Here is a 12,276-nt window from a genome sequence, read left to right on the forward strand (position 1 = left end):
CATACATACTATTCTTTGTCGACATATCAACTATTATCGTCCACGATCGCGTCTCCGGCCTAGCAAGGTATGCCCAGTTGCATATTCGAATTCCAGCGATCTAATTCACATTAAATAAATCCAGTTTGAACGAATTCTGCTGCACAGTTAATTATAACACAAACCATCGCATGTATTTTCCTTTAGATTTCAGTTCTGGCCGTTCAGATAAATATATATATATATATATATATATATATATATATATATATATATATATATATATATATATATATATATATATATATCTATCTATCTATCTATCTATCTATCTATCTATCTATCCCAGCTTCTGTATACGCTCTATATTTCCTCATCACTGCGTGGTAGCTCCTGCAATGATGTATGTAAGACCCGTACATTAAATTTACAATAGACAAAGCATTCGATTCACAATATAGCCCGTGCAGTTATGTGCATAAACCCCTGAAACTTATTCCCTAACCAGTTTAAATGATGTATACTTCTGCTCATAGGGGGCGGTTATTTAAAGCTTAGCTATGCTTAGCGCTTTAAAAATAAAAAATAAAAGAAAGATTAACAAGTTGTATAACCCTGGACGGTATTATGATACTCTTATTTATATATCGAGTTAGGATGACAAAAATAACATCCACTGCACAAGAATCTGGTCGGAAGTCCCTTTACTTGGTAACATGAGAAGGGGCGGGTGTGTTAATTACATTTCACAAGGAGAGGATATTCAAAAAACGAATTGAATCATCTTATTGAATCAACATTTATCGTTTTTTAATTTGTGTTCCCTTAATAAGTTCCCCGTAAATATACTCACTCTTTACGTAACCATTCTATATTATTAATTGAAAGCATGCATTTTGATGCAAATTTCCACTGACTTGGATCCGCCAAAGCGTGTCCACCTTTTTATTTTCATTTTTGCTATTTTGGACTGGTTTATCGAAAATGAAAGGTTTTTGATTTGTTTTCTCAGTTATTACTTATAAGGTAAAATGTAATTATAGATTCCGGACATAAACTCACTTGTGATGAAATACTAAAAGTATAAGATAAGCAATTACTTTTGTGCTGACAATTTGTAGTTTATTGGCAAAATGTATATATAAATTTACATGAACAATGAAAATATTGTATTCCGTGACACGTAGATATGTAATACTGAGATACATAATAATTTAAGATATACATAATTATGAATAATCATCTTTTCAAATACCTGTAAAATGATGAGAAAAATTAATGTGCAATATACTATTTTGTTAAATTCTCTATATAAATGAGACTAGCTTGACATTAATCATATTATATTTATACAATTTAACCATAAGTTTTGAAGGGAACTAGACACGATTTTTTTTCAAAATTGTCTTTTTTTATGTTTAATATTGTTTACTTATGCATTTTCATTAACTTACTTTATTATAGTATATTTTTTTCCAAGCACATGATTGGTCGGTTCCTTTCACAAGACCATGCTTTACGTGTTAGTTTAGACCTTACTATACTAAAAATAGAAAATTTATAGACCTACCTCACTTTACTTAAAATCGACTTTCATGTCGAAATACTGGTTTTGGCACGTGCGAAATTGTGACGTCATAATAGCGAAATTAACACCTATTCATTATGAACGAATTATTTCTCTATTATGCGTTTGAAAATAAGGCTGAGAATTAGTGTTTATTTATTATAATAAATGATTATCGTCTTTTGATATCGGTCAATACATGGTTATATAGACCTGATGAGCCGATATACTCTCATCAGGTCTAAACACCATTCATTGACCTAATCTAAAGACTATAATTATATAAAAACTAAAATTTAAATGTTAGAATTCAAGTTACAAGCGATATACATGTACAGAGGTAAGAAATCATTGTTATGTAAACAAAGGCCGTTTTATATTTGTTTACAAATAATGCAAAGTATCTAAATTGCCATTTCTGTGACAAAATACACCGTGTCATACAAGATAAACTGATCCAATGTGTTTATAAATAATGTTATTAACAAAAAAGCCACATTCGATTGAATCTAATACCCATACCTATTAATACATATATTTTGTATTGGTATGAGGTTTAATCGCTTAACAAAGAATTTTGAACTCTGTGTCTTGCTTGTAACTCAGTATTTGGGTTTCAATTTTTGAGGAATCATTTAAAATGCCCAAATTTACAATTCTAGATAATTGAAATGGAATTTGAAAATGTTGAGCTCAAATTGTGTCTAGATCCCTTTAATGAAATTTACACACTACAATTTATATAGGATCCCAAACTTAATACATGTTCCCAGAGAAACAATACATACCCTTTTCCATATTACATCGTGTATATATATATTATACCGAGACACCAATATCAGCCAGAGGGCCGAAGGCTGATATTGATGGAGGGCTAATATAGGATGTGATATGGAAAAGGCAGTTAATTATAAAATGTATTTTTTGCTACGTAATAACATACTAATCAAATCTACCGTACCTTAAAGAATTGTTACTAAGTTTGCTCTTTAAAAACAGCAAATTATTTTTTTTTAAATGAGTTTGATATTTAAAAATAAAAAACATACGATTAACTGAAATTAGGTTATCTTTATGAAGGTAAATTGTTTTAACTAATATACAAAAAAATATGGCAGTTGAGAGTTTTACAATTGTTAGTTCTATTACGGTAACCGTGGGAATCTACCGTCCTTTTTTTTTAAAACAACAATTAATTAAAATTAGATTATCTTTGTAAAGGTAATATGTTTTCCATTTTCATACATAAAATATGGCAGTTGATTACAATTTATAGTTCTATTACCTTGGAATATGGTTTTATAATGAATGCAAAATGAATGTTTACTAAATTAAGATCTATAACATAAAGTGAAAAACCCAGAGGAGTTCCGAAAAGTTCCGAAACATGGATTTTAGCTCTGAAGCTGTAACGTTAGGTTTAGCTCATATGCAAACGCTTTATATTTATTACTAAGTATGTAATAAAAATACAACTACAACTAACTATGTAACTAATTATGTATGTTATATGCAATATCAAATATGATATTTGACAGTAACCATTTCATCATTATAAGACTGGAAAAGCTTATACAAAACATATTCATTTTATTTGTTCACATTGATAAAAACGTTAATCAAAATGACTTTTTGAACGTCTTCATTGATTTTAAAGCTCAGGAAGTTTGGTACTCAGTCACAGACTCAAAGCTACATGGTAATAGAAAAAAAGTCTATAAATATAATGTTGTATAGCGGGTACCCATACATAATATTTATGCTGCCCTTCCTAAAAAAATGGATACAAATTAGAATGTTCACTTAGAGGAAACTTCTAACAAAAGTGAGGGTTTTCCTTAATGCTTTCGGTAAAGATATTAGTTCCAATTTTGCTTGATTAACAAACTGCAAAAAAGCCACCTCTAATCTGTTTATGATGTATGATATACGAATGACTAAATATAGTATGCACATTGGAAAGGCTTTCAATTTTTAGCATAAAGTGCATAGTGTTATACTTGTTATGGTTTTTTATATCACATTTATGTTGTTTTACCAAGTTTTACGTCTTCTTATAGTAACATTAATATATTTTAAATTTAAAGTGATAAAATATAAACCAAACTACTTGGAATATGACTTAAATAATTTTCAGAAAATTATGACTCTTTTTAACCATTGCCAAACTAAAAGCAGCTATAGATAACACATTTTTAAAAAAAAAGTATTTTAGCACACATTATGTTGATCATGCGGATTCACTGTACATCTGTTCAAAACAAATGTGGGCAATATTTATCAAATTAGTAAAATTATACATCATTTTTTTATTTCTACCAATTGTTAGGAAGATAACACACAAAAAACACTCAACGATAATCAATCGTTTTGCATTTTGGTAGTGTTTTTTTGGTATTTGTAAGTGTATTTTATATTTTATATCTTATTCTGTTTATTCTGAAGAGCTTTCTTTAAATCTTCCACTTGTTTGTTATATTCATTCCTTTCTTTTCTTAATCCTTCGATCAGGTCGTCTTTTTGGTCCTTAAAATAAGAAGGTCATTCATTAAAATAAATGATACAAGTAAATGCGTACACATCAAGATACCTTTTTTAGCAATATCAATGATTTATTAATAAAACTAGATAATTATTGGTGTTTGTTAACAATTTAGATAAAGATTTTTGTTTGCTGTGATTTTTACCATTATTACAATATTCTTCACAAATCATTTTCAGATATAAATTATGATAAGAAAGTAACAGTATCATTGATACTATAACTATGAAAATCATTTCTATCCAAGAAGCTACCAGTAAAATCGTAAGCAATATTTCCCCTAAAAATATAGGTACGCTAATACAATATTTGACCTGTCATATTGGTCATTAACAACCTTTAATTGACGAAATAAATAACAAGAATGGAACTTCTTTACGTATTATGTATATTTCTAAACTTTTACTCATTTCTCTGAATCTAAGATAAAGATATTATTATAGTCTAAAAACGGCAACGACGATTTAGCCCTATTAAACTTACGATAGGTTGATAGTATATACCCATTTACTGACTATGAAGACATAAAAACATTCTGCATCACCCATCCTATTTTCTGGTTATGAGGACGATAGCAAGATTATAGTCCCCTAAGACAGCAACTATTTCACGAGGCGATGCTTTGCCTCGTGAAATAGTTGTTGTCTTGGGACAATTAACCTGCTATCGTCCTCATAGCCAGTAAATAGGATGAGTGATGCAGAATTTTCAAAAGATGAACAAATCAAATATTGGACTTTGAATTTAATGTAGCGATCGGATTACGTCAGAGGTACTCCGAATTTAAATAAGAGGGAAATCGAATGCCGCCGGTTAATAGTTTCGATGACTATTTACTATGGGCAGATTGCACGGAAACTATTTCACGAATAGATAGAATAGCAAGTTTATTCGTTCTAATTTTACATAGAAAAATAGAAAACCATCGATACTACTAACTTTGGCTACAGAAATGACATATGATAATGTGGTTTTATCAGTATTTGTTTATTACAATTAACATGGAATTTCGGTACAGAATCTTCTTTGACGTTCAATATCTTATAAGATTGCGTATTGAAAGATTGATTGGCCACGTATCCTTGATAAAATCATTTTCACTCAATCCACAAAATTGATACACTCGAACATTAAAGGGGCATAGTCACGATTTTCGTCAAATTTTATTTTTCTGTTCTTATTATTTGTCATGCTTTAAGAATACACATTTCTAATGATCAAATGAAATTTGGGTACCAGTCGTTGAGTTTTAATTGAGATACAGGGATCACAATTCTTCGTCATGTAAACAAGGCTCGTGCCCTGTTTTTTTTTTGTTTACATGTGTTCAATATACCTGTAAAAACTTTTTAAAGCTGGTTTGTCTATGTTATTATTCATTTTAATCATAAATAAACAGTTCCTAACGACTAACACATTTATTTAAGGTATAAAACTGTAATTTGCACTTTCACATTCGAAATGTAAACAAGCGCTTTGTTTACATAGCAAAGAATTGTAAGCTCTGTAACTCGCGTATATATCATCAAATGAGACGCAAATTTTGGTTGCCTATTGAAAATGCCTTACTGAAGCATTGTAATCAATAAAATCGAAAAAACGATTTTTGACCAAAATCGTGACCATGCCCCTTTAAAAAACCAGTAGTTTTTTTTTTCTTTCGGAGAATGTTTTAAAATCCTTATTAATAAATTTAACCTTATTTGATAAACTTACTAAATTATAGTTCTTTTCGAATAGACCCGATATAACGCTATATAATTTACACTTTTTTTTGTTTTCTCCGCTGTTATTCCTGCATAACATCAGCCTGGGTCGAGAGGCCAATGTACCGCATGAATAATCTCGGTCACTACTTTTTTCTATGTATATGATCTTACGTTAAAACACACCTAATATCGTTATAAAAACACATAACCCTAATTTAAAAAAACACGTATCTATCTTTTGTAACACGAAATGATTTTTATTTGTTGGATTTTACAATATAATATCAGTTGCGAGAACAAATGATCATGGCTTAGGAGTCACTGAAAATTACATTCGCAATTTGTCAAAGTAGTTAAAAATCAGTTATAGCTTATGTCAGACATTTCTCGCAACTCCCGATCAAAATCGCACACGCAATATCACAGAATGTTCGTGTATAGTCCATTCCAAATAAGTAATAATAAATTTAAATCCTGTTTTCTGTTCGTTTTGTTCCGTAAAAAATTTAAGAATATCTTGTTTCTTTAAGGACAACCATTATGCTCTAAAATCTTATTCTGCGATGAAATTTCCTCAGTAGACTCTAACTCAGTTTTCAATCGCTTTGATTTCATATTTCCAACGCTCTGTGGCTTCAGTATCCGCCGAGCTTCAATCGTTTTTAATTTAAGTGTACAAATCAATTTCTTAACTGTTTAAATTAATTATAATCAAAACGTTTTGTGTTGTCAAACGTTGTGTCATATCTATTTATTATGTTAATCAAATACTTCCGACATTGTTGAACAAATTGTGTGTGTGTGTGGGGGGGGGGGGGCGTTGAATGAATTCATTTGTGTGTTATGCGTATGTACGTGTGTGTAATGTTGATAATACTTTCAGTTTAGAACTCCTATGTTTTAGAAAGTTTGAGGGAGTACCTTTAAATAGTCTGTGTTTGGACTGTGGCACATGGTTGATGTTTTTTTAATACTTACTAATATTTGTACAATCTCTGCCAAGTCGCCACGCTCTACATAAAGATCAGAAGACGGTCTTGGAATTCCCCACACACGCACCAGCAAGAATTGTGGTAATAAGTCGATTTTCTTCGAAAAATAATAATAAATACGCATTATAACGGCAAAATATATACAATATATAGCTTAAGGTTCCTCTATTACGCCAGGATAGCTTGAGAATTTATATCTAACTCATCAAACAAGTTGCATTTGTGAGATATAACATTTACCTTAGGCTTTCTTAAAATGGTTATTTACAAATAAATTACCAAAATGTAAACATTGTAATTTCTGATACCAAAATTAAACAACTTTTTAAATAGTTGAATGTCCCATTTAGACATTTTACGAATAATTAATTTTTCAAATAATAATGACGATTAACAGCAAACTATTCACTAGCTGCGCAGTGGCGTTTCAGAACGATTAGTTTGATAGAGTGCAAACATGTAACAAGGAGGAGTATTTGTTGAATTTCAAAACCAAACACCTCGTTGATGCCCAATTGTTTGGTGAAATTAAAAATAGGGGCCTGTCCTGGAGATTCGTTGGTCTCAATTTCTTCAGGGTCTCCGTCTTCATTTGTAGTGTATGGAAGACGAAAAGAACATTTCACCTAAAAATACGATTTTTCAGGAATAATTGCAAATGATTTATAATGTTTAAAATGCAATTGCAAAAATCATTCAACGTTTTATCATGCTAGAAAAGTGTGATTTAAGTTTTAAAGTTTACAGTCTTAGTTATTTTATACTGTGAAACATTTTGAATTCGCGTGCTAGAAAGTTTCGCAAGGTTCGCGGGAGTTTTGTTGTAGAAAATATATATTTCGTCGCAAACAACTACTGAAATCCCCTGATATTTTTTTTCTTAAAAATCAACATTGATGTTGTTAATAGACCAATATGTATCAAATGCACATGGTCTAATATTATCTGCAATTAGTTATAATCATACAATAATCATTTTGGAAAGATTGTCTCAAAAACATTTTTTGAAAACGGTAATATTCTAAGTATAAAACACTTTCTGTCGTACTCATTTAAATCGCAAGTGAAATGACCTAAGTTCGATAAGCTAATTAGACCATCAAACCTGAAATAAAGATTATGTTGCCAAAATATAATACGTAAAACAGTTACATTACAGTTATTAACAACACGAGTTGGAAACTTCAGTTCTTTTTAGAGGATTGTTTGATTTTTTTTTAAATCTTGATGGAGGAACGTATTGTCATGATGCAGTTTATCTACGTTTAATTGTGAAATGAAGTCGTCGCTAATAGTAGTTGAAATACAGCATTTTATTTGAAAGTGATATATAATAATGAATATACAATTATGTTGATTACCTCGAGATATCTGTCTTTTAGCTTTTCGTCAAATGTAGCAGAATTGATAGAAATATTCATTCTATTCTGACTGCCAATCTAAAAATAATAGAAATGTTTAATCTTGACTAGGCCTTAAAAAATGATATAGCGAATAGTGTAACATGCTGTAAACATACAATATTTAGCGTGTACGATATTGCGGGGAATATGATATTTGAAAAAATTAGCGTGGATTTGATTTAGCGCATTTTTAAAAGTACCTACTTATCTATATGTGTAATTGTAAATTTTACATTTGGCGATGTATTTGATTTAGCGGGCGCCGTTTTCCGCCAAATAGGCTAAATAGCATACACAGCCAAATGTACTACGTTTACGATATAATGGAACATTACTCTAAACAGTAGATCAAAGTGATCATAATGCCTTCTTCCAACTTAACATATTCATGAACTAATCATGATGTTTTAAAAAGCGGTTTGTATGTTTTAGAACTACGAAGATCATTTACATAATATTTATATTATATTTCTATTGCGCTTAAATCTTGTGTACATTCTCAAATCAAAGTAAGGATGACGTTTTATATATGAAAATGAAAAACAATATATTGTATTTATATACATTGGACTTGTTGTGTTACTTTTTACTTTAATAAAAAAAGGAGATTAATTGGCCTATGATATTTTTTTGGAAACATTTAAATAATGATATACAGTTTCAGAGTGGCAGTGTAGCTTCATAGGTACAACACATAATGTTTTCCTAAATAGGTACAACACATAATGTTTTCCTAAATAGGTACAACACATTATGTTTTCTGTAACAAATATTTTTTTTAAATAGTCCAAATTTCCTCTGTTAGTTTTCAATATTTACCTTTTCTAACTCAATTTAGCAGAAAACCATATAACAAAAGCATAAATATATTTTTCTTTATATTACACTAAAACATGTTAAGTCCTTAAATAGTTATATTGACCTTCATCTGCTGATACAAAAATTATCTGAGGTTAATGATCAAAATTTGAGATATGTGATTATGTATTGTCTTGTATGACATTGAACAATCTTGAAAACTCAAATCCTGAGTAAACAGCATCCTTAAATGTTAAAATTTCAATATTCTGGAATTATTCATCGCTGCTTCTAAAATGCTATACTGCGAATATCTCACAAAAATTATTTCAATCGATTCATTTAAGCTCATTTATATTGTAATACATTTGCATTTCTGATAAAAATGTTTTTGCAAAAAAAGTTCTATATGATAGACCAGCAAAAGGTCAATGGGTTACAACGCCCACCTGAGGAACAATAGGTATGATAATGTCAGCTTAATAGATTCATAATACAAACTATCTGGAAAATGTAGTGAAATACAAGTAGATCCTGTGTAGATAAAAATGCATTTGTTTTCCCTGGATATTCCTATGTTTATAATCAAGTCCTTTATTGTGTTTACGTCGATAATTATAATTGAATATAATTATTTATGTAGGGCATTAGTTTTTGATATTTTAAAAAAAGTTATCTATACCGAATTAGGTCTTGGCGTTTCTGTTGTAACTTCAAACGATGAGCAAAGGTGTCCAATTTTGCTCCCCTTTTGGTCAAGAAGATCCGATTTGTTATTTTTGGCCTTCTGCTTTCTTCCTGAGTCGTCTCTCTTTACAAAAGATACTCCTACTGGCGTATAACTGTGAGGTGTTATATCAAAAGGGTCAAAGTCATTTTCACAGTCAATCTGCAATTAGAGTAAAGAGAAGTTTTTTTTACAACAATGAATACAGCTTTGTTGACGATTTGAAAAGGAAAAAAAACAACAATAAAAAAAACTAAACTCTTGTTGCTATAGCAACAAAGAAGTCTTCCGTTTCTCATGTGTTAACTTCTGTACAAACAATCAATTTCTCTTGTTAACAGTAAACGGATAAATTATAATCTGTAAAGGATTTCCCAATAGATAAACAAAACAAAAAGACAAAATGTCAATTTTCTGTACTTTCTGTGATGACCGGAAGTTACGCCAGTTCATACAGAACAAAGTAAATATATATGCTTGCATTCTTTTGTCTTTCCTCAAAGTTTGGATGTTCAAGTTTTTTTTAGTTATAATATCTCGTTGAGAAAAAAACCCTGACCGAAAACGAACAAATGGAAGTGATTTAAGAAATTAAAAGTAGATATTTTAGTAAATTTTCCTACGGTACGTTACTGTGCATCAAATTCAGTAAAACGTTAAAACAAATCTAAAGTTAACAAAACATCTATTCCTTGCACGCTTTGAGTGAGAACCGGAAGTGACGTACGACCAAATAAAACTCGATAAACACATGTTCAATCAAATGTCCATTATCCATAAAAGTCTAGTGTCTTGATCTCTCATTCTCTTTGTTTAAAAGAAGACGACCTGAGACATTTGAGATTTCTCAACGGAAGTAAAACTTTTCTTTGTTTTTGTTAACATGTATAGATAACCTTTTGTATTTCGATTGCTAAATAATTACTTCCGTGCGTAATAACCAAAATACTTTTATAAAATCAAATTTGGATGTATTTCCTGTGACGACCGCAAATTACGCCGGATAAAACAAAACAGTGTTAACACATGTACATACATTCAATTTGGTTTATCATCCCACAAATTTTGGTTGTTCATGTCGTTAAAGTTTTTGAGATCTCGTCGAAATATGGATTTTTATCTTGGGACAGGAAACGTACAAAAGGAAGTGCTCAATGTAAATTATATTAGATATTTATTGCATACTTGCCTTTTGTACATTATTCTTCATTTAATTAACTAAAATATCAAAGGATAGCAGTTAAACTGATAACAGCTCGATTTGTTTGAACTCTTCCGGTGTGGACCGGAAGTGACGGAAGACAAAATGAAACCGTTAAACACATCCTTAATCGAATGTCTATCATCCATGAAAGTTTCGTCCATTGATCAACTTATAGTCTCTGAGATCTCGCGAGTACAAAATGTGCTTTAAACAAGAGGCCCAGGGGCCACATCGCTCACCTGAGCAACAATTGCCTTAATTCTGATCAAATTAGTCTTACAGTATCAAAATATCTTGACAACTAAGAACAGTAGATCTTTTTTTTTATTCACCTCTTTTTTTTTTTGGTAAATACCAAGACCCTTTTGTTGTTGTACCTGTAAGAAGATTTTTCTTTATTCCCATATATCCCCCATTTCGTGGCCCCTCTTTTCTCTATGGAATCGTGGTTTCTTCAAACTTAAATCTGCATAACCTGTGCTTTCACACTAAGTACTGAGTTTTGTACCAAAAACTTTCTCAGAATATTTTTAAAGATTTTCTCTATATATTCCTATGTAAAAATTCAAACCGCCATCACGGCCACGCCCTACCACTAGGGTCTATGATTTTGCAAACTTGAATTTACACTACCCCGAGGATGACTATACTTAAGTTTAAGCTTTTCTGGCCAAATAGTCTTTAAAAAGAAGATATTTAAAGATTTTCTCTATATATTCCTACGTAAAAATTCATCCCCCATTGTGGCCTCACCCTACCCCTGGACTATTATTCAAACAAACCTGAATCTATACGATCTGGGGATGCTTCCACTCAAATTTGGGCTTTCCTGGCCTAATAGTTTTGAAAAGAAGATTTTTAAAGATTTTCTCTAAATATTCCTATGTAAAACTCGATTTCCCAATTGTGGCCCCACCCTACCCCCGAGGACCATGATTTGAACAAACTTGAATCTACACTACCTGAGGATGCTTCTATTTTAATTTGAGCTTTTCTGGCCCAATATTTTTGAGAAGAAGATTTTTAAATATTTTCTCTATATATTTCTATGATCCCCTTATTGTGGCCCCACCCTACCCCCGGGGACCATGATTTGAACAAACTTGAATCTACACTACCTGAAAATGTTTCCATTTTAATTTGAGCTTTTCTGGCCTAATAGTTTTTGAGAAAAAGATTTTTGAAAAATACCAACAATTTTTCAATAATTCTCAATTATCTCCCCTTTAAAGAGGGCGTGGCCCTTCATTTGAACAAACGTGAATCCCCTTTACCTAGTGATGCTTTGTGCTAAATTTGGTTGAAATCTGCCTAGTGGTTCTTGAGAAGAAAATGGAAATGTGAAAAGTTAACAA

General features: G+C 30.7%; 1 pseudogene; it reads right to left on the reverse strand.

Moving 5' to 3' along the window:
* Positions 1 to 1,094: 1,094 nt before the first annotated feature.
* Positions 1,095 to 12,276, reverse strand: part of LOC128158178 (kinesin-like protein KIF28) — a 31,731-nt pseudogene continuing 20,549 nt past the window's right edge.

The sequence above is a fragment of the Crassostrea angulata genome, chromosome 8 (assembly GCF_025612915.1).
Source record: "Crassostrea angulata isolate pt1a10 chromosome 8, ASM2561291v2, whole genome shotgun sequence".
NCBI lineage: Eukaryota > Metazoa > Mollusca > Bivalvia > Ostreida > Ostreidae > Magallana > Magallana angulata.